Source organism: Tamandua tetradactyla, chromosome 9, assembly GCF_023851605.1.
Source record: "Tamandua tetradactyla isolate mTamTet1 chromosome 9, mTamTet1.pri, whole genome shotgun sequence".
Lineage (NCBI taxonomy): Eukaryota > Metazoa > Chordata > Mammalia > Pilosa > Myrmecophagidae > Tamandua > Tamandua tetradactyla.
The window spans coordinates 82326870-82349574 of NC_135335.1; the positions used below are offsets into that span (position 1 = coordinate 82326870).

The window sequence follows — 22705 nt, forward strand, 5'->3', positions numbered from 1 at the left end:
TGAACCCAGGTCCCTAGCATGGCAGGTGAGAATTCTGCCACTGAACCACTGTTGCACTGCCCTGGATTGGCTTTTATAAAGGGAATTTATTAAGTTACAAGTTTATAGTTCTAAGACCATAAAAATGTCCAAACTAAAGCATCCAGAAAAAGATACCTTGTCTCAAGAAAGGCTGATGGGTCTCGAACACCTCTGTCACTGAGAAGGGATGTGGCTGGTGTCTGCTGGTCCTTTGGCTTGTGGTTTCTAACAACTTCCCCTGGAATATTTTCTTTCTGCATCTCCAAATGTCTCTGTGTTTGCTCTGAGCCCTTCCAAAATGGTTCCCTCTTAAAGGACTTCAATAAGTAGATGAGGACCCATCTTGAATGGGCTGAGATACATCTCCATGGAAACCACCTAATCCAAGGATCTCACCCACAATTGGGTGAGTCACAGTTCCATGGAAACAACATAATCTAAAAGTCTGCCCCCACAAGACTGGATTAGGAAAAAGAACATGGATTTTCTGGGGTACATAACAGCCTCAAATTGGCACACTTCCTGCTTTCAATTCTTTTGTATACATACCTAGAATTGGGTTTTCCAGGTCATATGGTGGTTTTATGATTAATTTTTTAAGGGACAACCAGACTTTTCCACAGCAGCTGCATCATTTTACATTCCCACCAACAAAGTACAAGGATTCCTATTTCTCTATAACCTTACCAGCACTTTTTATTTTCCATTTTTAAAATAATAGCCATTCTAGTGGGTATGAGGTAGTAAATTATTGTGTTGTAGATGTACATTGGATATTCCCTCATGTCTAATGATGTTTAACAACTTTTCATGTACTTTTTGACAACTTGTATATCTTTGGAGAAATATCTATTCAATCATTTGCATATTTTAAAATTGGGTTGTTTGTCTTTTTGTTGTTGAGTTACAGGCATTTATATATTCAGGATATTAAACCCTTATCAGTTATATAGCTTTCAATATTTTATTCCATTATGATGGTTGTCATTTTACTTTCATGTTAAAGTCTTTCGATGTGAAAAGTTGTGCACTCTGATGAAATTCAATTTACCTATTTTTTTCATTGCTCCTGCTTTTGGTACATAGTCTAAGAATCCATTGCACAATGTGAAGTCCTGAAGATATTTCCCTATGTTTTCTTCTAAGAGTTTTGTAGTTTCAGCTTCTATATTTACGTTGTTCATTCATTTTTAGTTAATTTTTGTATATGGTGTGAGATAGAGATGTGCTTTCATTCATTTGCATAAGGATATCTAGTTTCCCAGCACCACTTGTTGAAAAGACTGTTCTTTCCCAATTAAATGATTTGGTTACCCTGTGAAAAATCAGTTGGCCATAGTTGTATGAATTTATTTCTGTGTTCTCAATTCTATTCCATTGGTCTATATGTCTGTCCTTGTGCCATTGTCACACTTTTTTTTTTATTACTATAATGTTTTAATAAATTGGACACAGGGAATTATGAGTTTTCCAATTTCATTCTTGTTAAAGAAAGTTTTGGCTGTTCAGGGTCCATTGCCCTTCCATTTGAATTTTTTTTTTTCAATTTCATTTATTTCTGCTCTAATCTTTGTTATTTCTTTCCTTTTGCTTGCTTTGGGATTAGTTTGCTGTTCTTTCTCCAGTTCTTCCAAGTGGATAGTTAATTCCTGAATTTTTGCCTTTTCTTCTTTTCTGATATAGGCATTTAGGGCAATAAATTTCCCTCTTAGCACTGCCTTTGCTGCGTCCCATAAGTTTTGATATGTTGTGTTTTGATTTTCATTCGCCTCGAGGTATTTGCTAATTTCTCTTGCAATTTCTTCTTTGACCCACTCGTTGTTTAAGAGTGTGTTGTTGAGCCTTCACGTATTTGTGAATTTTCTGGCACTCCGCCTATTGTTGATTTCCAACTTCATTCCTTTATGATCCGAGAAAGTGTTGTGTATGATTTCAATCTTTTTAAATTTGTTAAGACTTGCTTTGTGACCCAGCATATGGTCTATCTTTGAGAATGATCCATGAGCACTTGAGAAAAAGGTGTATCCTGCTGTTATGGGATGTAATGTCCTATAAATGTCTGTTAAGTCTAGCTCATTTATAGTAATATTCAGATTCTCTATTTCTTTATTGATCCTCTGTCTAGATGTTCTGTCCATTGATGAGAGTGGTGAATTGAGGTCTCCAACTATTATGGTATATGTGTCTATTTCCCTTTTCAGTGTTTGCAGTGTATTCCTCACATATTTTGGGGCATTCTGGTTCAGTGCATAAATATTTATGATTGTTATGTCTTCTTGTTTAATTGTTCCTTTTATTAGTAGATAGTGTCCTTCTTTGTCTCTTTTAACTGCTTTACATTTGAAGTCTAATTTGTTGGATATTAGTATAGCCACTCCTGCTGTTTCTGGTTGTTATTTGCATGAAATATCTTTTCCCAACCTTTCACTTTCAACCTATGTTTATCTTTGGGTCTAAGATGTGTTTCCTGTAGACAGCATATAGAAGGATCCTGTTTTTAATCCATTCTGCCAGTCTATGTCTTTTGATTGGGGAATTCAGTCCATTAACATTTAGTGTTATTACTGTTTGGATAATATTTTCCTCTACCATTTTGCCTTTTGTATTATATATATCATATCTGACTTTCCTTCTTTCTACACTCTTCTCCATACCTCTCTCTTCTGTCTTTTCGGTTCTGACTTCAGTGCTCCCTTTAGTATTTCTTGCAGAGCTGGTCTCTTGGTCACAAATTCTCTCAGTGACTTTTTGTCTGAGAATGTTTTAATTTCTCCCTCATTTTTGAAGGACAATTTTGCTGGATATAGGAGTCTTGGTTGGCAGTTTTTCTCTTTTAGTAATTTAAATATATCATCCCACTGTCTTCTAGCTTCCATGGTTTCTGCTGAGAAATCTACACATAATCTTATTGGGTTTCCCTTGTATGTGATGGATTGTTTTTCTCTTGCTGCTTTCAAGATCCTCTCTTGAATGGAAAAATTTGAACAGGGGATCAGGGAACTGAATGACAATATGAAGCGCACAAATATAAGTGTTGTGGGTGTCCCAGAAGGAGAAGAGAAGGGAAAAGGAGGAGAAAAACTAATGGAAGAAATTATCACTGAAAATTTCCCAACTCTTATGAAAGACCTAAAATTACAGATCCAAGAAGTGCAGCGCACCCCAAAGAGATTAGACCCAAATAGGCATTCTCCAAGACACTTACTAGTTAGAATGTTAGAGGTCAAAGAGAAAGAGAGGATCTTGAAAGCAGCAAGAGAAAAACAATCCATCACATACAAGGGAAACCCAATAAGACTATGTGTAGATTTCTCAGCAGAAACCATGGAAGCTAGAAGACAGTGGGATGATATATTTAAATTACTAAAAGAGAAAAACTGCCAACCAAGACTCCTATATCCAGCAAAATTGTCCTTCAAAAATGAGGGAGAAATTAAAACATTTATAGACAAAAAGTCACTGAGAGAATTTGTGACCAAGAGACCAGCTCTGCAAGAAATACTAAAGGGAGCACTAGAGTCAGACCGAAAAGACAGAAGAGAGAGGTATGGAGAAGAGTGTAGAAAGAAGGAAAGTCAGATATGATATATATAATACAAAAGGCAAAATGGTAGAGGAAAATAGTATCCAAACAGTAATAACACTAAATATTAATGGACTGAATTCCCCAATCAAAAGACATAGACTGGCAGAATGGATTAAAAAACAGGATCCTTCTATATGCTGTCTACAGGAAACACATCTTAGACCCAAAGATAAACATAGGTTGAAAGTGAAAGGTTGGGAAAAGATATTTCATGCAAATAACAACCAGAAAACAGCTGAAGTGGCTATACTAATATCCAACAAATTAGACTTCAAATGTAAAACAGTTAAAAGAAACAAAGAAGGACACTATCTACTAATAAAAGGAACAATTAAACAAGAAGACATAACAATCATAAATATTTATGCACCGAACCAGAATGCCCCAAAATACGTGAGGAATACACTGCAAACACTGAAAAGGGAAATAGACACATATACCATAATAGTTGGAGACTTCAATTCACCACTCTCATCAATGGACAGAACATCTAGACAGAGGATCAATAAAGAAATAGAGAATCTGAATATTACTATAAATGAGCTAGACTTAACAGACATTTATAGGACATTACATCCCACAACAACAGGATAAACCTTTTTCTCAAGTGCTCATGGATCATTCTCAAAGATAGACCATATGCTGGGTCACAAAGCAAGTCTTAACAAATTTAAAAAGATTGAAATCATACACAACACTTTCTCGGATCATAAAGGAATGAAGTTGGAAATCAACAATAGGCAGAGTGCCAGAAAATTCACAAATACGTGGAGGCTCAACAACACACTCTTAAACAACGAGTGGGTCAAAGAAGAAATTGCAAGAGAAATTAGCAAATACCTCGAGGCGAATGAAAATCAAAACACAACATATCAAAACTTATGGGACGCAGCAAAGGCAGTGCTAAGAGGGAAATTTATTGCCCTAAATGCCTATATCAGAAAAGAAGAAAAGGCAAAAATTCAGGAATTAACTATCCACTTGGAAGAACTGGAGAAATAACAGCAAACTAATCCCAAAGCAAGCAAAAGGAAAGAAATAACAAAGATTAGAGCAGAAATAAATGAAATTGAAAACATGAAAACAATAGAGAAAATCAATAAGACCAGAAGTTGGTTCTATGAGAAAATTAATAAGATTGATGGGCCCTTAGCAAGATTGACAAAAAGAAGAAGAGAGAGGACGCAAATAAATAAGATCAGAAATGGAAGAGGAGACATAACTACTGACCTCACAGAAATAAAGGAGGTAATAACAGGATACTATGAACAACTTTACGCTAACAAATACAACAATTTAGATGAAATGGACGGGTTCCTGGAAAGATATGAACAACCAACATTGACTCAAGAAGACATAGATGACCTCAACAAACCAGTCACAAGTAAAGAAATTGAATTAGTCATTCAAAAACTTCCTAAAAAGAAAAGTCCAGGACCAGACGGCTTCACATGTGAATTCTATCAAACATTCCAGAAGGAATTAGTACCAACTCTCCTCAAACTCTTCAAAAAAATCGAAGTGGAGGGAAAACTACCTAATTCATTTTATGAAGCCAACATCACCCTCATACCAAAACCAGGCAAAGATATTACAAAAAAAGAAAACTACAGACCAATCTCTCTAATGAATATAGATGCAAAAATCCTCAATAAAATTCTAGCAAATCGTATCCAACAACACATTAAAAGAATTATACATCATGACCAAGTAGGATTCATCCCAGGTATGCAAGGATGGTTCAACATAAGAAAATCAATTAATGTAATACACCATATCAACAAATCAAAGCAGAAAAATCACATGAGCATCTCAATTGATGCAGAGAAGGCATTTGACAAGATTCAACATCCTTTCCTGTTGAAAACACTTCAAAGGATAGGAATACAAGGGAACTTCCTTAAAATGATAGAGGGAATATATGAAAAACCCACAGCTAATATCATCCTCAATGGGGAAAAATTGAAAACTTTCCCCCTAAGACCAGGAACAAGGCAAGGATGTCCACTATCACCACTATTATTCAATATTGTGTTGGAAGGTCTAGCCAGAGCAATTAGACAAGAAAAAGAAATACAAGGCATCAAAATTGGAAAGGAAGAAATAAAACTATCACTGTTTGCAGACGATATGATACTATACATCGAAAACCCAGAAAAATCCACAACAAAACTACTAGGGCTAATAAATGAGTACAGCAAAGTAGCAGGTTACAAGATCAACATTCAAAAATCTGTAGCATTTCTATACACTAGTAATGAACAAGCTGAGGAGGAAATCAAGAAACGAATCCCATTTACAATTGCAACTAAAAGAATGAAATACCTAGGAATAAATTTAACTAAAGAGACAAAAAACCTATATAAAGAAAACTACAAAAAACTGTCAAAAGAAATCACAGAAGACCTAAATAGATGGAAGGGCATACTGTGTTCATGGATTGGAAGACTAAATATAGTTAAGATGTCAATCCTACCTAAATTGATTTACAGATTCAATGCAATACCAATCAAAATCCCAACAACCTATTTTTCAGAATTAGAAAAACTAATAAGCAAATTTATCTGGAAGGGCAGGGTGCCCCGAATTGCTAAAAACATCTTGAGGAAAAAAAACGAAGCTGGAGGTCTTGCACTGCCTGACTTTAAGGCATATTATGAAGCCACAGTGGTCAAAACAGCATGGTATTGGCATAAAGATAGATATATCGACCAATGGAATTGAATAGAGTGCTCAGATATAGACCCTCTCATCTATGGACATTTGATCTTTGATAAGGCAGTCAAGCCAACTCACCTGGGACAGAACAGTCTCTTCAATAAATGCTGCCTAGAGAACTGGATATCCATATGCAAAAGAATAAAAGAAGACCCATATCTCACACCCTATACAAAAGTTAACTCAAAATGGATCAAAGATCTAAACATTAGGTCTAAGACCATAAAACAGTTAGAGGAAAATGTAGGGAGATATCTTATGAATCTTACAATTGGAGGCGGTTTTATGGACCTTAAACCTAAAGCAAGAGCACTGAAGAAATAAATAAATAAATGGGAGCTCCTCAAAATTAAACACTTTTGTGCATCAAAGATCTTCATCAAGAAAGTAGAAAGACAGCCTACACAATGGGAGACAATATTTGGAAATGAAATATCAGATAAAGTTCTAGTATCCAGAATTTATAAAGAGATTGTTCAACTTAACAACAGAAAGTCAGCCAACCCAATTACAAAATGGGAAAAAGACTTGAACAGACACCTCTCAGAAGAGGAAATACAAATGACCAAAAGGCACATGAAGAGATGCTCAATGTCCCTGGCCATTAGAGAAATGCAAATCAAAACCACAATGAGATATCATCTCACACCCACCAGAATGGCCATTATCAACAAAACAGAAAATGACGTGCTGGAGAGGATGCTGTGAAAGAGGCACACTTATCCACTGTTGGTGGGAATATCAAATGGTGCAACCACTGTGGAAGGCAGTTTGGCGGTTCCTCAAAAAGCTGAATATAGAATTGCCATACGACCCAGCAATACCATTGCTGGGAATCTACTCAAAGGAATTAAGGGCAAAAACTCAAACGGACATTTGCACACCAATGTTTATAGCAGCGTTATTTACAATTGCAAGGAGATGGAAACAGCCAAAATATCCATCAACAGACGAGTGGCTAAACAAACTGTGGTATATACATACGATGGAATATTATGCAGCTTTAAGACAGGATAAACTTATGAAGCATGTAATAACATGGATGGACCTAGAGAACATTATGCTGAGTGAGTCTAGCCAAAAACTAAAGGACAAATACTGTATGGTCCCACTGATGTGAACGGACATTCGAGAATAAGCTTGGAATATGTCATTGGTAACAGAGTCCAGCAGGAGTTAGAAACAGGGTAAGATAATGGGTAATTGGTGCTGAGGGGATACAGACTGTGCAACAGGACTAGATACAAAAACTCAAAAATGGACATCACAATAATACCTAATTGTAAAGTAATCACGTTAAAACACTGAATGAAGCTGCATCTGAGCTATAGGTTTTTTGTGTTTTTTTTTGTTTGTTTTTTTACTATTATTATTACTTTTATTTGTTTTCTCTATATTAACATTCTATATCTTTTTCTGTTGTGTTGCTAGTTCTTCGAAACCGATGCACATGTACTAAGAAACGATGATCATGCATCTATGTGATGATGTTAAGAATTACTGATTGCATATGTAGAATGGTATGATTTCTAAATGTTGGGTTAATTTCTTTTTTGCCATTAATTAATAAAAAAAATTAAGTTAAAATAAAATAAAATGGAAAAGCAACACCACCAAAAAAGAAAAAAAAAAAAAAAAAAGAAAGTAGAAAGACAGCCTATACAATGGGAGACAATATTTGGAAATGACATATCAGATAAAGGTCTAGTATCCAGAATTTATAAAGAGATTGTCCAACTCAACAACAAAAAGACAGCCAACCCAAGTATAAAATGCGAAAAAGACTTGAACAGACACCTCTCAGAAGAGGAAATATAAATGTCCAAAAGGCACATGAAGAGATGGTCAATGTCCCTGGCCATTAGAGAAATGCAAATCAAAACCACAATGAGATATCATCTCACACCCACCGGAATGTCCATTATCAACAAAACAGAAAATGACAAGTGCTGGAGAGGACACGGAGAAAGAGGCACACTTATACACTGTTGGTGGGAATGTCAAATGGTGCAACCACTGTGGAAGGCAGTTTGGCGGTTCCTCAAAAAGCTGAATATAGAATTGCCATACCACCCAGCAATACCATTGCTGGCTATCTACTCAAAGGACTTAAGGGCAAAGACACAAACGTACATTTGCACACCAATGTTTATAGCAGCGTTATTTACAATTGCAAAGAGATGGAAACAGCCAAATGTCCATCAACAGACGAGTGGCTAAACAAACTGTGGTATATACATACGATGGAATATTATGCAGCTTTAAGACAGGATAAACTTATGAAGCATGTAATAACATGGATGGACCTAGAGAACATTATGCTGAGTGAGTCCAGCCAAAAACTAAAGGACAAATACTGTATGGTCCCACTGATGTGAACAGACATTCGAGAATAAACTTGGAATATGTCATTGGTAACAGAGTCCAGCAGGAGTTAGAAACAGGGTAAGATAATGGGTAATTGGTGCTGAAGGGATACAGACTGTGCAACAGGACTAGATACAAAAACTCAAAAATGGACAGCACAATAATACCTAATTGTAAAGTAATCATGTTAAAACACTGAATGAAGCTGCATCTGAGCTATAGGTTTTTGTTTTGTTTTGTTTTGTTTTTACTATTATTACTTTTATTTTTTTATCTATATTAACATTCTATATCTTTTTCTGTTGTGTTGCTAGTTCTTCTAAACCGATGCAAATGTACTAAGAAAAGATGATCATGCATCTATGTGATGATGTTAAGAATTACTGATTGCATATGTAGAATGGTATGATTTGTAAATGTTGGGTTAATTTCTTTTTTTCTGTTAATTAATAAAAAAAATTTTTTTTTTCCCATTCTTTTCCCTATAGTTTCTGTTTCTTTTTGGAATTCAGATGTTCCATCCTCCAGTTCACTAATTCTAGCTTCTGTCTCTTTAAATCTACCATTGTAGGTATCCATTGTTTTTTCCAACTTTTCTACTTTGTCCTTCACTCCCATAAGTTCTGTGATTTGTTTTTTCAGTTTTTCTATTTCTTCTTTTTGTTCAGCCCATGTTTCTTCATGTCCTCCCTCAATTTATCGATTTGGTTTTTGAAGAGGTTTTCCATTTCTGTTCGTATATTCAGCATTAGTTGTCTCAGCTCCTGTATCTCATTTGAACTATTGGTTTGTTCCTTTGACTGGGCCATATTTTCAATTTTCTGAGCATGATCCATTATCTTCTGCTGGCGTCTGGGCATTTAATCAGATTTCCCTGGGTGTAATACCCCGCAGGTTGAAAGATTTTTCTGTGAAATCTCTGGGCTCTGTTTTTCTTATCCTGCCCAGTAAGTGGCGCTCATCTGTCTGCGTGTCCCACCAGTAAAAGATGCTGTGGGTCCTTTAATTTTGGAAAACTCTCGCTGTAGGGGGGGGTCGCCAGCCGAAGCGGCTTGGGGCAGTGCCAATCTGAATCTCCCAGCCGGCCCGGGAATCCGCGTGCGGGGAGGGTTGCCCGCCTCCGCGGCTTGGGGGAACACCTGTCCAAATTTCCCGGCTGGCCCGGGGTGCCAAGCGTGGTGGGGTGGCACCAGCCCCTGCGGCTTGGGGAAGTGTCTATCCACCGTTCCCAGCCGGACTGGGAAGCCACGTGTTAGGAAGGGATCCCGGTCGCCATTCTCCGCGGCTTGGGGATCTCCGATCCAATTCTCCCAGCTGATCCAGGGGGCTGCGCATGGGGGGGCGCCAGCCACCGCAGCTTTAGGGGACCGCCTGTCCAATTCTCCCAGCCGGCCCGGGAAGGAGTGAGGGAGGCACTCTGGCCGCCTGCCGCCCTGGCCCGGGGAAGCCCGCGCCCCTCGGCGATCTCACCAGAGCGGGTTTTCCCAGCCAGTCAGCCATTCCAGAATGGTGTACGGTGTCTTCTTGGTCTCTGTCATGGCTCCGGGAGCTGTTCTGAATCGTTTCTGCTTCTCTAGTAGCTGTTCTGGAGGAGGAACTAAGACCCGCGCGTCTTACTAAGCCACCATCTTCTCCGGAAGTCCTCCCATTTGAATTTGATGGTTAGCTTTTCATTTTCTGCCAAGAATGTTGGCATTTTGATTGGGATTGTATTAAATCTGTAACTTGCTTTGGGGAGTATTGACATCTCAAGGATATTAAGTCTTCAAATCCATGTGCATGGAATATTTTTCCATTTATTTATGTCCTCATTAAGTTATTTCAATAATGATTTTTTTTTTTTGGCATGGGCAGGCACTGGGAATTGAGCCCAGATCTCCATCATGGCAGGCAAGAACTCAGCCTGCTGAACCACTGTAGCCCACCCTCAGTAATAATTTGTAGTTTCCTGTTACAGTCCTTTATATAATGGGTAGATTTATTCCCAGATATTTAGGTTTTTTAATTGATAATATTATAAATGGAATTGCTCTTTTGTTTTCATTTCAGATTGTTCCCTGCTCATGTATGGAAACATCACTGATTTTTGAATGATAATCTTGTGCTGTACTACTTTGTTGAATTCATTTATTAGGTCTAATAGCTTCCTTGTAGATTCTTCTGGATTTTCTCTATGTAAGATCATTCGTATGCAAATAGGAGTGTTTTACTTCTTCCTTTCCAATTTGGTTTTCTTTTATGTTTTTCTTGCTTAATTGCTTAGGCTAGCATTTCCAGTGCAATGATGAATAGTAATGATGAGAGTGGGCATACTTCTCTTGATCCCAGGGGAAAGTGCTCTATCATCATTGGGTATGATGTTAGCTGTGGGTTTTTCATATATGTCCTTTATTATGTTGAAAAAGTTCCTTTTCATTCCTATTGCTCTGAGTGTTTTTATAAAGAAAAGGTATTGCAATTTGTCAAGTGCATATTCTTTGTCAATCAATATGATTATGTGCTTTTTTCTTTCATTCTTTTAATGTAGTGTAGATTTTTCTTAGGTTGAACCACCCTCACATTCCTAGCATAAATCCTACTGGTCATGGTGCATAATCTTTTTGATGGGCACTTGGATTAAGTTTACTAGTATATTGTTGAGGATTTTACATCTATTTTCATAAGGGATATTGGTCTGAAGTTTATTTTCTTGTGATATCTCTATTTGGCTTTGGCATTAAGGTGATGCTGGTTTTACAGAATGAAGTTAGGAAATCTTCCCTCCTCTTCAATTTTTGGAAGAGTTTGAGAAAGATTGGTGTTAATTCTTTGAATGCTTCATAAAATTTACCTGTGAAGCCATCTGGCCCTATACTTTTTTGTTGTTGCTGGGAGGTTTTACTCAATCTCTTTACTTGTTATTGGTCTGTTAAGGTATACTTCTTGAGTCAGTTTAGGTTGTATAAGTTTCTTGGAATTTGTGTACCTTATCTAGGTTATTTGATTTGGAGGCATACAATTAATTGTTCATCATATCTTCTTATAATCCTTTTTTATCTCTGTAAAGTCAATAGCAATGGCTACGCTTTCATTTTTTTCCTGATATTTGTGTCTACTCTCTTTTGTTCTTTGTTGGTCTAGCTAAAGGTTTGATGTTTTCAAAGAACCAACTTTTGGTTTCACTGAGTTTCATTGTTTTTCTATTCTCTATTTCATTTATCTCTGCTCTAATCTTTATTATTTTCTTCCTACTGCTCACTTTGGATTTGGTTTGCTTTTCTTTTTGTCCTTCCTCCAGGTGTGAGATCAGGTTACTGACTTGAGTACTTTCTTCTTTTATAATATAAACATTTAGAGCTATTAATTTCTCTCTGAGCACTGTCTTTGCTGCATTTCAAGCATCTTGGTATGTTGTGTTCTTGTTTTCATTGTCTCAAGATATTTTCTAGTTTCCCTTCTCTCTTCTTTGACCTAATGGTTGTTTAAGAGTATAATGTTTAATTTGCACATATTTGTGAATTTTCCACTTCTCCCTCTGATATTGATTTCTGGTTTCATTCCACTGTAGTCAAGAGAAGAGATTTCATATGTTTCAATCTTTTAAAGTGTATTGAATGTTCTATGACTTAGCATGTGATTTCTCCTAGAAAATGGTCCATGTGAAATTGAGAAAAAGGTGTACTGTGCTGTTTTTGAAGTGTTCTAAATATGTCTACTAGGTCTAGTTACTTTAAAGTATTGTTCAAGTAGTCTTTCTCTTTATTGATCTTCTGTCTTGATCTCTCCATTATTGAAAGTGGTATTTTGAAGTTTCCTTTTATTAATGTAGAACCATCTATTTCTTCTTTTAAATATGTCTAAATTTGCTTCGTATATTTCGGGAATCTGTTGTTAGGTGTATATGTGGTTATAATCATTATATTTTCTGATGTATGGACCCTTTCATCAATATATAGTTTCCTTCTTTGTCCCTTTTAACAGTTTTTTTTTAAAGTTTATTTGTCTAATACTGATTATTCTTGCTCTTCTTTGATTGCATTTGCGTGGAATATTTTTACTATCCTTTCACTTTCAACCTATCTTATTTTTGAATTTAAGGTGTTTTTTGTAAACAGCTGCTCTAGTTTGCAAACTGCCAGAATGTGATATACCAGAACTGGAATGGTTTTTAAAAAGGGGAATTTAACAAGTTACAAGTTTGCAGTTCCCGCCTATAAAAATGTCCAAACTAAGGCATCCAGAAAAACATACCTTAATTCAAGAAAGGTCAATGCATCTGGAAACCTCTGTCAACTAGGAAGTCATGCTTTTCCTTGCTCCTGGGCTTTATTGCTTTCAGCCTCTGTTCCTGTGGGGGTCCTCACTTTGGTTTTCCAGGGCTGGCTTTTATCTCTTGGCTTCCCTTGGCTCTCACCAGGTTCTGTCTTGCTTGACAACTCTGCAAGTGACATCTGCTGGGCTTCAAGCATCTCCAAACATCTGTGCCTCTGTTCGTCAAGTGTCGGTATCTGTGTCAGCTCTGCTTTGAAGTTTCTCTCAGTTCTGTCATTTCTGGCTCTCTCCAAAACATTTTTTCTTCTAAAGGACTCCAGTGAACTAATCAAGATCCACTTGAAATGGGTGAAATCACATCTCCATTTAATCAAAAGATCACACACACAATTAGGCATGTCACATGTCCAATAGATAACCAAAGGTTTCCAACTTACAGTGTTGAATCAGGATTAAAAGAAACAGCTGCCCCCCACAAGATCGGATCAGGATTTAAACATGGCTTTTCTGGGACACATAGTACTTTCAAACTGGCACATGCTTTTTAATTCATTCTGTCAATCTATGCCCTTTGACTGTAAAATTTAACCTATTTAAATTTAAAGTAATTACTGATAATACATGACTTTCTTCTGCCATTTTACTCTTTGTTTTTTGTAAACTTCATACCTTCTTTGGCCTTCAGTTCTTCTGTTACTGTCTACTTTTGCATTTATTTAATCTTTTGTAGTGATCTCTTTAAAATCCATTCTCATTTCCTTTAATGCATATTCTCTCATATTCTTTCTTTGTTGTTACCATGTGGCTTAAATGTAACATCCTAAATCTATAAATATATTGTTTCATTTTATGCCAACTTAACTTTACTAGCATATATACTCTTATACTCCACCATCCCCTCACTTTTATATAGTTCATGTCAAAATTATATATTTATATATTACAAGCCCAAACTATTGTTTTACCATTACTTTTTATGCATTTACCTTTTAGATCCTATAGGAAGTAGGAAGCAGAATTACAAACCAAAAAATACAATAGTACTGGCATTTATATTTATCCAGGTTGCCATATTTATTGGAGATCTTTATTTTTTCAGGCAGCTTTGATCTATTATCTAATATCCTTTGCTTCAAAATTGAAGCACTCCCTTTAGTATTTCTTGTAGGGCTACTGTAGTGGTGATGAGCTCCCTCAGCTTTTGTTTATCTTGGGGTGTCTTAATCTCCCCCCTCATTTGGGAAAGACAGTTTTGCAGTATATAGTATTCTTTGTTGGCGTTTATTTTTCCCTTTCAGCATTTTAAATATATCTTCCCACTGCCTTCTTGCGTCCATGGTTTCCAATGAGAAATAATCACTTAATATCCTTGTATATGACAAGTTGCTTCTGGTTTGTGGTTAAAAGAACTCTCTTGTTATCCTTGGCATTTGAAAGTCTGATGATGATATGGCTTGGTATTTGTCTATTTGAGTTTATTCTGTTTAGAGTTCGTTGAGTTTCTTGGATGTGTATAATTCTGTCTTTCATTAAATTTGGGAAACTTTCAGCCATTATTTCTTCAAATATTCTTGCTGCCCCTTTATCTTTATTCTCCTTTGGGACTCCTTCAGTGTGCATTCTTGATGGTGTCTCACATGTCTCTCAGATTCTGTTTACTTTTCTTCATGCTTTTCTCTTTCTGCTCCTCAGACTGTATGATATCAGTTGTCTTATCTTCAAGTTCATGCTTTCTTTTTTCTGTGAGCTCCAACCTGCTGTTGAATCGTCTGGGGAGTTTTCTTTGGCTTTTTGAGCATATTAGGATCATTTTTAAAGAAAGTCTTTATTTGTATGTCCCAGGTTTGGCCCTCCTTTATGTTTCTAATGTTTTAACATTCTCATTTGCATAAGACATTGCGCCTTCTATCTTTTTGAATCTTTTATCGCAACTTGGAAATTTTGAAATTTTAATTTGTTATCTCTGGAATTTAAACACTGAGGTGTCTATTTCTTAAACATGTACCAGATAGTGTTTTGCCAGGGATTTCTTTAAATCCCAAGAGCTAAAAAAAGAAAGTAAAAAGAAAATACCTTTCCTAGCCTCTTCAAGTACTTTCCTTCAGGGTTTAGCTGTCACGATAATGAGTTTAGAGATCAGCCCTAGGCAAAAGCACAGGGTTCTCCCAAGCTTTTTGTGGGTATACTTCTTGTCCTGGACATGTGCACATGGCCCTAGGAGTTCCTCGTTTATGCAGGTATGAATGACCTCATTCTCCCAGGAAACTATGTTTCCCCACTGTCCCAGTTGCTATATTTTATGTCCCACAGCTGGCACTCCTTTGTCCCAGGCAATTGCAATTTGACTGTTGTTCTACTGCATTCTGTGGGAGAGTTCTGTGAGCCAGCTCTGTGTACAAGCAAATTCTGGGATGGTGTGACTGCGATGTGTATCTTGAGTTAACCATTCAGATTGCTACAAGACAGACTTATACAGATATATACATATGCTAATATGTGCACAAATGTCCTTCTTCTCCCTCCATAGCCAGGAGCAGGGACATGCACTGGGATGTGGGCTGGCTCCTCAGTGAGCTGGTGAGGGGATGGGGGAGAGGGCCTGCACGGGTGTCATGAGATCCTACTGTTTTTAAGTTGCCTTTTCTTGATTTGGCACTCAGCCTGGTATTGCAATCCTTTAACTGTTTTCTGGAGTTTTTAGAAAGATGTTTCTGCCAGTTCTTGCTTGTTGTTCAAAGCTTTTGTTGATGGACAAAGGTGGTCATGGTGAGCACCCACATGTATTTTTGAGAAATCTCTCCATGTGATTCTGATGCATGTAGAAGCTGTTCTCTAGTCACATAGGACATAACAAAATGCATATTTTGAACTATTAAAATGAATTTTTTTCACCCAGCCCATATCTTGTCTTATAATACCATTCTCCAATAAAAGAATCCAGGGCTCCTTGGAGAAATGGCTAATTCTAGGGCTGGGATAGGGAATACATAAGATAAGTCTGGAGTCTCTTGTAATGCCAGAAAAGAAGTAAGTGTTCAAAAACAAACCAATTGGTATATGTCAAAGAGACATAGGAGCCAACTGAAAGAGTTCCCTGTGGTCAAAGCTAGAACAATTTGAGAACAAAATAAATAACAAAGTATTGGATTATATCCCCAAATATAAAATAAATAACCAATGGGTCCAGAGCAGTATAAATAAATGATGGATTGATTGAACTAATAAATGAATGAATAAATTCCAAATAATTTATGATGGTACTTTGATATTAAAGAAGTGGAGCATAAATCCCTCACCTTAAATGTGGGCTGCACATAGTGACTTCCTTCCAAAGAGTACAGTATAATAAGAGGGAAAAAAATAACTTCACAGTGGAGAAACCCGACAAAGACTACCTCAGGTAAGCAATTAAGGTTAACATCATCAATGGTCAGTTATATTACTAGTAGCTACCCTTGGTATGATGTGATGAGAATGGAAGTTTATCTCTATGGTCTTCCTCCTCAAAATATAACTCCATTCTAATTACGATAAAAACATCAGACACCCAACCCAATTACAAAATGGGAAAAAGACTTGAACAGACACCTCTCAGAGGAGGAAATACAAATGGCCAAAAGGCACATGAAGAGATGCTCAATGTCCCTGGCCATTAGAGAAATGCAAATCAAAACCACAATGAGATATCATCTCACACCCACCAGAATGGCCATTATCAACAAAACAGAAAATGACAAGTGCTGGAGAGGATGCGGAGAAAGAGGCACACTTATCCACTGTTGGTGGGAATGTCAAATGGTGCAACCACTGTGGAAGGCAGTTTGGCGGTTCCTCAAAAAGCTGAATATAGAATTGCCATACGACCCAGCAATACCATTGCTGGGAATCTACTCAAAGGAATTAAGGGCAAAAACTCAAACGGACATTTGCACACCAATGTTTATAGCAGCGTTATTTACAATTGCAAAGAGATGGAAACAGCCAAAATGTCCATCAACAGAAGAGTGGCTAAACAAACTGTGGTATATACATATGATGGAATATAATGCAGCTTTAAGACAGGATAAACTTATGAAGCATGTAATAACATGGATGGACCTAGAGAACATTATGCTGAGTGAGTCTAGCCAAAAACTAAAAGACAAATACTGTATGGTCCCAATGATGTGAATCGACACTCGAGAATAAACTTGGAATATGTCATTGGTAACAGAGTTCAGCAGGAGTTAGAAACAGGGTAAGATAATGGGTAATTGGAGCTGATGGGATACAGACTGTGCAATAGGACTAGATACAAAAACTCAAAAATGGACAGCACAATAATACCTAATTGTAAAGTAATCATGTTAAAACACTGAATGAAGCTGCATCCGAGCTATAGGTTTTTGTTTTGTTTTGTTTTGTTCTTACTATTATTACTTTTATTTTTTTCTCTATATTAACATTCTATATCTTTTTCGGTTATATTGCTAGTTCTTCTAAACCGATGCAAATGTACTAAGAAACGATGATCATGCATCTATGTGATGATGTTAAGAATTACTGATTGCATATGTAGAATGGTATGATTTCTAAAAAAAAAAAAAAAAGGACAGCACAATACTAATTGTAATGTAATTATGTTAAAACACTGAATGAAGCTGCATCTGAGCTATAGTTTTGTTTTTTTCTTATATATTTTTGTATTTTTTATTTTTATTTTTATTTTTTCTCTATATTATCATTTTATTTCTTTTTCTGTTGTCTTGCTATTTCTTTTTCTAAATCGATGCATATGTACTAAGAAATGATGATCATACATCTATGTGATGATATTAAGAATTACTGATTGCATATGTAGAATGGAATGATTTCTAAATGTTGTGTTAGTTAATTTTTTTAATTAATAAAAAAAAATTGAGGAACAACAACAAAAAAAACCCTACAGCTTCTCTAATAAAAATTTTTTTTAAATGTCAAAAAAAAAAAACATCAGACAAACTGAAATTGAGGGACTTTCTACAAATACCTGACCAGTATTTCTCAAAACCGTTAAGGTCATCAGAAACAAGGAAAGTCTGAGAAAATTTCACTGTCAAGAGGAGGCCTAAAGAGACATGATGGCTATAAATGTAATGTGATATTCAGTTGGGATCCTGGAAATGAAAAAGGATTTTAGATGAAAACTAAGGAAATCTGAATAGAGTACAGATTTTAGTCAATAATCGTGTTGTCTCTTTTGGCCCATTAACTTAAAAAATGTACCATTTTTGTACTAGGGGAAACTGGGTGGGGTTCTACAAGAACCCTGTGTAATATTTTTGCAACTCTTCTATAAATCTAAATTTATCCCCAAATAATTAAAAAAATTGGAATTTGTTTATTTGGATAGCTGATATATAAGTCACATTCCAAAGTAATTCTTTCTTCTTGATATATATATGTATTCAATTTGCTACTTAAGTATTATTTTTATTTTTACTAGGAAATTTTTAGGTCTTTCCATCACTCTGTGACTCTCTTGGAAACTCTTGAATGAAGAACTAACTACCACCACCACCAGCACAAACAGCCCTGAACTTTACTGAGTGTTACTTGGTACCAGCCAGAGCACTCAGCACTTTACCTGCATTATCTGTTTAAATACCATAAGGGCAGTACTGTTACCCCTCTTTCATTTTTGAGGAAAGTGAGACTTAGAGAATATGCCTAAATTCATTCAGCTAAGAAGAAGAAGAGCTAGAATTCAATCCAGGTCTGATTGCCTTCAAAGCTTATGATTTTTTAAAAATAAACTTTTAATTTTAGAGTAGTTTTGCATTTATGGAGAAGTTGCAAAAATAGCACAGAGAGTTCCTGTATAGCCAGTGTCCCTAACCTTAACGTCTTATATAATAATGGTATGTTTGCCAAAATTAAGATGTTAGCATTGCTACATGACTACTAACTACGTTCTGGGCTTTATTTGGATTTCATTAATTTTTCTAATAATATCCTTTTCCTATTCAAGTCAGGATGCCAGGTTGCATTTAGCAAAGCTTATGATTTTAACTACTTTGCTTGCTTTGCTCCTCAGAGAGGATTGCATATTTGATGAAAGTTATAAAGTCCCTTGACTGTTCTATGAATCTGGGTGATAGACTAATAGTGAGATTGTTCAGGTTGAACCTCTCTATTTTTCTTAGAGAATGCTAACTGCCTTCATTTTTAGATACACTTCAATAGTGATGCCTGACCTAAATACTTGGAAAATTTTCATTAAGCATTTTATAATAGCTTTCAGTCATATATTAAAATTCCTTAGCTTTCAAGAAAAAAGTTCTTAAGAAACTAGGTATTAGTGTTATATTGTTAGAATTTTAAAGTTATTGATGGCCACATTCTTTGGTCATCATGTCTTGATCACTTTTCCTTCAATATATCCTTAGTGTCCCTCTCTTCCTCCCATTTTCTATTGCTACCACCTTAGTTCATCCAGTAAAATATTATTTCATATCTAGACTATTATAAGAACTCCCTAAAACTCCCCTTGCCTCCAGACTTTCTCAGCAAATAGTCCATCTTTTCTATAATACCAGACTGACCTTTAATAATCATTAGTTTCATCCTATTATTCCCTCACTCAAAATCCTATTATTCCCTCACTCAAAATCCTATTATTCCCTCACTTAGACTCTGTTCAGTGACTTTGGGAGACAACCCAAGCCCCAGAATTTTAAAAATGCTTTTCATATTCTACTCCTATTCCATCAATTCAAACCTATGGCTTCTATGAACCTTCTTCCAAATAAGTCCCAATCCTCAGAGTCTACACAGCACACCATACTCATTCTAACTCAAAGCTCATGCTTATGCTATTACCTATATTTTGATGTTCTTTTTCTTTTCTATGTCCTAATTGTCATTCATCTTTTAAGGAATGGTTCAAGGCTTATCTGATAGCTCCCTAAATCTATAAGGAAAATTTGCTTCTCTTGGTAATTTAGAATCTTGTTCTAGTTTGCTAGCTGCCAGAATGCAATATACCAGAAATGGAATGGCTTTTAAAAAAGGAAATTTAATAAGTTGCAAGTTTGCAGTTCTAAGGCTGAGAAAATGTCCCAATTAAAACAAGTCTATAGAAATGTCCAATCTAAGGCATCCAGGGAAAGATACCTTGGTTCAAGAAGGCCGATGATGTTCAACATTTCTCTCTTAGCTGGAAGGGCACATGGTGAACATGGAGGCATCTGCTGGCTTTCTCGTGACTCTACAAAGGGGAATTGCTCCAAAATGTTTCCTCTTTTAAAAGATTCCAGTAAGCAACTCTACCTTCAATGGGTGGAGACACACCTCCATGAAAATCATCTAATCAAAAGTTACCACCCACAGTTGGGTGGATCACATCTCCATGGGAACAATCAAAATGCTCCCACCCAGCAATACTGAATGAGGATTACAGGACATGTCTTTACTGGGGTCAACCACAGATTCAAACCAGCACATTTCACCCTTTGGACTCCCAAAAGATATGCTCTTTCCAAATGCAAAATACATTCATTCTATAACAATATCAGAAAGCCTTAAACCATTTCAATAACAATACAAATACAATAAAATGTTAGAAACAATATAAAATCTCATCGAGTCAGTTACAGGCATGGTCTGTCTTGAGGCAAAATTCTCCTCTGGCTCTGGACCTGTAAAACTCAGAACACGTTATTTACTGCCAACATATAAAAGAGGAACATTCATAGGATACATATACCCATTTCCATAGGGAGGAAGGAATACAGGGGTCACTGGACCCATATAGTTTTGAAAACCCACAGGACAAAGTTCATCAGATTTCAAAGCCTGAGAGTCATTTATCTTCGGGGCTTTAGAAAGTGGCAGTTCCACCCTTTCCAAGGGCCTATTGTAGAGGCCTACCTCTCTCCAAACGCAACTTTGGGGGACATTGGAGAGACTACCTTTTTCTTGGCTCCACCCTCTCCAAGCATTGGAGCTGCACCCAGGTTCTCTGCCATCTCCGGGGCACATGCTCAACCCCCTTCAGGTGGTGGCAACCAGGCTCTCCCCAAATCCTGAAGAATGTGCTTCACCCTCTCCAAGGCCTGAGCCAGCACGACTCCTCCATTGCAATGAGGTGGAAGGCCCATCCTCTGCCTTTGGGGCAAACTCATCCTCTCCATAGGCTTGGGTGGGTCCACTCTCCTGACCTGAGGCTTAACTTCAGACCTCAGCCTCCATGGCTTTGCCTCTGAAGTTATTTTACCTTCTCAGTGTCTCTTCTCTGAACTCCCCAGTACAGACTGGCAGTGGCTCTGTTTAAACAGATCTCACAGCACTCTCATTGGCTTTCTGTGCAGTAGCCTTGGATCATACCCATCAGACATAAGGGGTTTCCACAAATCCTTCCTGGATAACTCCATTTCCAAGCCTGGCTTTCTCTGAAATGGCTGGCTGACTTGTTTCACATTTGGTTAAATCCTCATGTGGGACACTTTTCCCTGGGGTCTCCCTTTCTGGAGGCCCAGAATTTTCCAGAACTTCAATATTTGGTTTCTTTGTACCCAAGAGTTCAGTTTTCAGCTTATCTCTTTCCCGTCACATTTCACTATGAGCTGTGAGGAGAAACAAGGCTGCACTTTCCACATTTAATTTGGAGATCTCTTCTGCTAAATATCTAAGTTCACGGCTTTTAAAATCTGCCTTCCAGCCAAAGCCACTAGTCAGCTTTGTCAGATTATCTGCTATTTTAAAACAAGGATCACCTTCTTTCCATTTTGCAATAACATGTGCCTCATTTCTATCTAAGGCCTTATCAGAAATATCTTTAGAGTCCACATTTCTATCAACAGTCTCTTCAAAGTATTCTAGGCCTTCTCTATCAAGCTTCTCACAACTCCTCCAGAATCTTCCCCTTATCCATTTAAAAAGCTGTTCCAACATGTTTGGTATTTGCAAACCACAGCAGCACCCCACTCCTCAGGTATCAAAATCTGTTCTAACTTGCTAGCTGCCAGAATGCAACATATCAGAAATGGAATGGCTTTTAAAAAGGGAAATTTAATAAGTTGCAAGTTTACAGTTCTAAGGTTGAGAAAATGTCCCAATTAAAACATGTCTATAGAAATGTCCAATCTAAGGCATCCAGGGAAAGATACCTTGGTTCAGGAAGGCCAATGACGTTCAAAGTTTCTGTCTTAGCTGGAAGGGCATACGGCGAACATGGTGGCGTCTGCTGGCTTTTTCGTGGCTCTACAAAAGGGACTCTCTCCAAAATGTTTCCTCTTTTAAAGGATTCCAGTAAGCAACTCTACCTTCAATGGGTGGAGACACACCTCCATGAAAATCATCTAGTCAAAAGTTACCACCCACAATTGGGTGGGTCACATCTCCACGGGAACAATCAAAATGCTCCCACCCAGCAATATTGAATGAGGATTACAGGATATGGCTTTTCTGGGGTCCACCACAGATTCAAACCAGCACAAGAAACTCCAATGTTTAAATCTGATGAAGAGTTCAAGTGGAGTGGGGAGGCCAATTTGTGGTCCTAATTATGTCCCCTTGTGGTAGTTAGATTCAGGTGTCAACTTGGCTAGGTGAAGGTGCCTAGTTCTATTGTAGACATGAGCCAATGGCATGTGAACCTCATCTGTTGCTGATTATATCTACAGTTGGCTAGGAGGTGTGCCTGCTGCATTGAATGATGTTTGATTTAATTGGCTGGTGCTCAAATGAGAGAGCTCAACGTAGCATAGCCTAAGCAGCTCAGCATACCTCATCTCAGCACTT

At 37.0% G+C, this 22705-nt stretch overlaps 1 long non-coding RNA gene across 1 annotated transcript; it reads left to right on the top strand.

Annotated features, from left to right (window-relative positions):
- Nucleotides 1-315: 315 nt before the first annotated feature.
- LOC143646176 (uncharacterized) lies at nucleotides 316-18784 on the top strand. The gene is made up of 3 exons (XR_013157363.1): nucleotides 316-513; nucleotides 16218-16343; nucleotides 18408-18784. It is a non-coding gene; the product is annotated as an uncharacterized LOC143646176 (long non-coding RNA).
- Nucleotides 18785-22705: the final 3921 nt, after the last annotated feature.